The following is a 5,439-nucleotide window of genomic DNA, read 5'->3' on the forward strand; positions in this document are numbered from 1 at the left end:
GTTGGCCAGCGCCCGGGGAGGAATGGAGGCCGCCGCCTGCCCTGTCCTCACTGCTGGGGCCCTGCTCTTAGCCTCGGGCCGGGGCCTCGGCCAGGCGCTCAGCACAGCCGCGCTGGGTGGCCGCTGCCTCCCACCCTCCCTGCAGTGAGCTCTGCGCGCCCTGCCGGACCCAGGATCTAGACAAGAAAGCTGCTGCCACTTGTACTTTTGCCCTAGGTGACTGATCCCCAGCTCATCTCCAGCTTTCCCCTTTTTTCTTCTCCAAGGGGGCACCTCCAGGTGCCTCTGTGTGCCTATGGCGATGGCAGGAGTTTCACCCAGAGTTCAGTCACCTGCATGCCCCTGAACTGGGAAAGAATCACAGATACTCTGAAAAGACAAGTCCCACGCTCCCATCTAGACCTCTTGGCCACCTATCATGTGCCAGGGACCCAGCATGAATGGGACACTGTGACACTGTGAAAGCTCAGGTTCTGGTTGGGGGAGAGGCAGAAAGGAGATAAACGAGGGAACAAAGATCATCTCCTGTAGGCTGTCAAGAGAGAGCTGGCCAGAGCTAGGGGCTGGGGAGTCTTCAGTCACTTCTGGGGTCACAAAGGGCCTCTCTGGGAAGGTGGCATTGGGACAAACCTGGTTGATGGGAAGAGCTGGGGGAAGAGTGTTCTGACAGGTGGAACCAAACTAAAGCAAAAGCCAGCCAGCAGGGGGCTGAGCCACGAGAGCAGTTGCAGCTGGAGAGGCTGGCAGGTAATAAGCGCACCTGGACGCCTGCTAAACACAGACTCCCAGGCCCCTCCCTGGAGCTTCTGATTCCGTAAGTCTGGAATAGAGACTCAGGGATGTGTCTTTTTAAGCAAGAACCCAAAGTGAATGCTATGAGCAGGTATGTTTGGGGGACACTACACAAGAACCCAATGATGTCCCCCAAGAAAACACCTCCAGGGGTCTTGGACCAAATTAGCTGAAGTCAGGAAACAGACTCACAGTGGTAGAAAAGATTAGAACAGGTGTCTTCAACCCTGACAGCATGTTAGAATCACCTGGGATGCTTTTTTTTTTTTTTTCAAAGCCTGTGCCCAGGCTTCAGCTTAAACCCAGTGAACCAGAGCATCCAAAAGTAATTTTTTTTATGACCTCAGATGACTCTAATGTACAGGTGTTGAGAATCAGTGGAGTTGGCAGGAGCAGTTCAGGGATTCTGAGAACCACAGCTTGACCTCAAGTGGGGTCTGACCAGAACCCTGTCCCACATGCGAGAAGTATGGAGAACGCACATTCGTCAGGGGCGCCATCTGCTCCATTAAGGGATTTGTGCAAAGCTATGGAATGTCATTCATTCCACAAATATTTATTTGCGCACCTACTAGGTACCTGGCACTGCTACGGATCTTGGGGATGCAGCCATCAACAGGACATAGCACTACCCTCAGCAGGCTTATATCCTGGAAGCAATGAAGAGGGTTTTCCAAATTGCACTTAGACCAGTGGTTCTGAGCCCAGGCTACCTGTGAAACTCCCCGGGAGAGTTGTTCATAAATTCAAAAGGCTGGGACCCACCAGAGTCCAGTTATAATCAGAATTTCTGAGGGTGAGGCCTGGGCCACAGCATTTTGTAAAAGCTCCCCAGAGGCTGCTAGGGTGTAGCCAGGGATGAGACCCACTGGTTTAGACTCAAACGCCATTCCAGAGGCCTGGGCCTGGCTCAGGGCTCACCAACTTTCCATCTTGGGAGGCCTTTTCCGGTTGGCAGAGCATAAAGAAACCCTTTTCTTTGTTTCCTAACTATGAGCACAGCTATACTGGTTGCGTCCCACACGTATCTTAGGGGGTGGCTGATAAATTTAGGTAGAGGAGGGGAGATGACCCAGGCTAGGACATGGATAGCCAAGTACCTAGAAGGGGCTGGATGCTCTTGGTCCTCATGACAAGGCCCAAAGTCCAGACCCTGAAATTTGGTCAGGGATAAACAAAGGAACCAGCCTGCCCTGGTGCTGTAGAAAAAACAGGCTGCTGTCCCCCTCACATACGCTTTGTCATCCCCACCCATAATGATTAATGCCCCTACTCTAGTGGACATGAGTTGATTTTGCCTACTGAGAATCATCCCCCGTCCTTCTGATAACAGCACCGCAGTGAGTTCCTTCGGCAAACTACTCAGCATAACTTGGTTTCACCTGAATATAAATATCTAGGAGCACTGACCCCATCCCCCACCCCCACTCCAGGTGGCTCTGAGTCCTGAGGCCCTTCCAAATTGGCCCTGGAGGGACCCACAGCTCTGTTTTACTTCCCCCTTCTGGTATAAAGCTCATTTTTATCTACAGCCTGAATCTGTCCCCTGAAATCTGGGCTCATATGTCCCACTGTCCACCCAACATCTCCATTTGGGCATCCAACGGGCATCTCAAAATGAGTGTGTCTAAATCAAACCCTATGAGCCTCTGAAACTGCTCCTCTCCATGTTCCCAGCTCAAATATCTCCCTAGTATTCCTCTCGTTCTCCAACCAAACACCAAGGAGTAGCCCTTGATCCTTCTCCTCTTCTCACACCACATGCAAACCCTCAGCAAATCCAGCCATCTCCATCTTAAAAACATAACCCAAATCCAACCATTTCTCACCAACGCCGGTGGCCTTCTTCCCGCCCCAGTCAGCCGGGCCCCACCATCTCTCACCTGGTTGACTGCCGTCGCCTCCTCCTTGGTCTCACTACCACATTTGTCCTTACATAGGGCAGCCAGAGGGATCCTTTCAAAATATACATCCCATAAGCCCTCCCGCAGCTTCCCAGCAAGCTTAGAATTAAATACTAACACCTGGCGTGCAGGGATGCAGGTAAGCTTCACTCCCTGCCCCCAGCTCTCCTTGGTATCACCCCCCCCCCGTCATCCTCCCCACTCTTACTGCCTTCTGCCACCTCGATTCTTGAGCAGGGTTCTCCTAGAAATCAGAACCCAAATCCAGATGAGGAAGGGAAGAAGGGGCGCCCTCTGACAGCCGCACAAGTCACAGGTGTGCAGTAGCTCAGCCACAGCCAATCTTCACTAATAACCTGGAAGGCAGATTATGTCCGGCCTGCCCCATCACTTTTTCTAAATCTGAACTAACATTTTGTAATTGGGAGATTCCATATAAAAATCCAAATTTCCAATGTCTCCTAAAAATATGGGAAGATCTGGCCACAGCAGGCCCCTGTTCCCAGATGGACCAGTCACCCGGAGCTGAGTGGAGGCCGCCCCTTTCCGATGATTCTATTGCTGTCGGTCACAGCCCCCACCCACCTGCCCCCATCTGTCCCCATGGCCATCCTCCACAAACACCTCTGGCCTCATTGGTTCAGTGACGCGAGTAAGTGGTCCACAACTCACAGAGAAGACCCCAGAGATTTAGTGGAAAATAGATTTATCCCCTTCAGGAAGGGCTCCTGAAGGTTATGAGGCTGAAGGGAAGTAATAACTTGAATTTAAAACAGTAAAATAATAGTGCAAATGGCAGCTAAAATAAACAGACCACTTCATACACACCGATTGCATCACAGACATGATCTAAACCTCCGGGCACCCCCATGCATCAGGCTCACTATTACCCCCACGAAGGCATAGGAGGTCATGGCGTTCCTTTTAAAAGTCACACATGCCACCACAGAAATGGTTTTGTCCCACACGAATCTGATACTCATTACTGAGTCACATTGTTCCTGGGTTATTAACTAAGGGTGGATTTGCTAAGGGACATTTTTGGACCAAGATGAAACGCTAAAAAAGTCTGGTGACTCCCAGTGATAGCAGAGGGTGAGGCGGAGCTGACATGGGGAATCTAGGCTGAGCCGAGAGAAAGGCACGTCTGAAGTGGTTCATATTATTCACAAAATTAATGGCATCTACTCACGGGTGCCAAAGACCGACCAACCCTGCAGAAACCCAGGGCTCAGGGGAACACAGTTTGAGAACCATGAAGGAGAACACGCTATGGACTAGAAGCACCACTCCTCCCCTCCTCTCCACCCCTCACTGGCCTCACCTGAACATCCTCTTACCTGGTTAGAGGCTGCTCCCCACTTAATGGTCAATGCAATCCTTTGAAAAGATTAACAAGCTCACACCCCTGCTGCTTAAAATCCCCTCAATGCCTCCCCATTACCCTGAGAATAAACTTCAAATTGCTTGTAAGATCCTGCGTGACCCCGCCCTGGCTGATATCCATGATCTCATCCCCTGTCACACTTCACCCATCTTTTGTGTTCCAGCTTCACAGGTCTTCCTACAGGTCGGGTCTTTGAACATCCCCGGCCCATGTCACTCCCGAGGGCCTTTGCGCTCACTGTTCCTTCTTCCCAGGATGCTTGTCCCTAGCCAGACACTACAGGCAGCTCGCTCACCACTCAGATCTCTTTAGAGAGGAAGGCACCGTCCAGTCTGAATTCTCAAGCCTTACTATTGTGGGTTGAGTTGTGTCCCTCCCCCAAAGTATGTTCCAGTGCTAACCCCAGGTGAATGCAATCTTATTTGGAAATAGGGTCTTTGCAGATGTAATCAAGTTACGCTGAGGTCATTAGAGAGAAGGGCTCTAATCCAATGACTGGGATCCTTACGAGGAGAGGAGAGCGCACACACACAGGAGGGAGGCTGTGAAGACAGGGACACAGAGTGGAGCGATGCATTGACAAGCCAAGAGGTTTGCAGGACAGAACTCCAGAACTGTGAGAGAATTGACTTCTGTTGTTTTAAGCCACCCAGTTTGTGGTCATTTGTGATGGCAGCCACAGGAAATGAGTACACCCACCTACCACACACGCACGCACGCGCACACGCGCGCGCGCGCGCACACACACACGCACGCATACACCAAGTCATTTGCAACTCTCTTCTCCTATTTTATAAAGTCCCTTGCATGGAACACCATTTGACATTATCGTGGATGTGCCTGCGTTTCCCTCATGAAGACAGGCTGTCTTGGTCACCACTCTATCCCCAACATTTTGGACAGTAACTGGCACATAACAGACGCTCTAAAAATGTTGATGACCACAAGCTGATGGTCAAGGGGTCTTGTAAGAGAAGATGAGAATGAGCTGGGCCTTGAAGAAAGACATGACAGGGGGCGAGGGAGCCCCAGGTGGACGGCCGGGTGCAGTACAGGCAAAGGAAAGAGGGTGACTAGTCCGTGTGCAAAGGAACGAGGGGAACTGGCACAGACCAGCTCCAAAAGCAGTGACAGTGCTGGAAATGTACGTGCCAGAATGCCAGGCCAAAGAAGCACCCAGCTGGGCTTTGGCTACCTACCGAGGGAGGCTTTAAGGAAATAGGTCCCTGGGCAGGTCCGTCGTGCTGGAGAGAACTCGAAGGGGAGGGGATGGGGGCCGCCAGAAGTTACTGAGTGGCCCAGGAAGGCAAGGTGGAAGGGAGGGGAACTCGCCTCTCCCCCTCCCCCCCCCCCCCC

This window comes from Hipposideros armiger, unplaced genomic scaffold (assembly GCF_001890085.2).
Source record: "Hipposideros armiger isolate ML-2016 unplaced genomic scaffold, ASM189008v1 scaffold_54, whole genome shotgun sequence".
In the NCBI taxonomy this organism is placed as follows: Eukaryota; Metazoa; Chordata; class Mammalia; order Chiroptera; family Hipposideridae; genus Hipposideros; species Hipposideros armiger.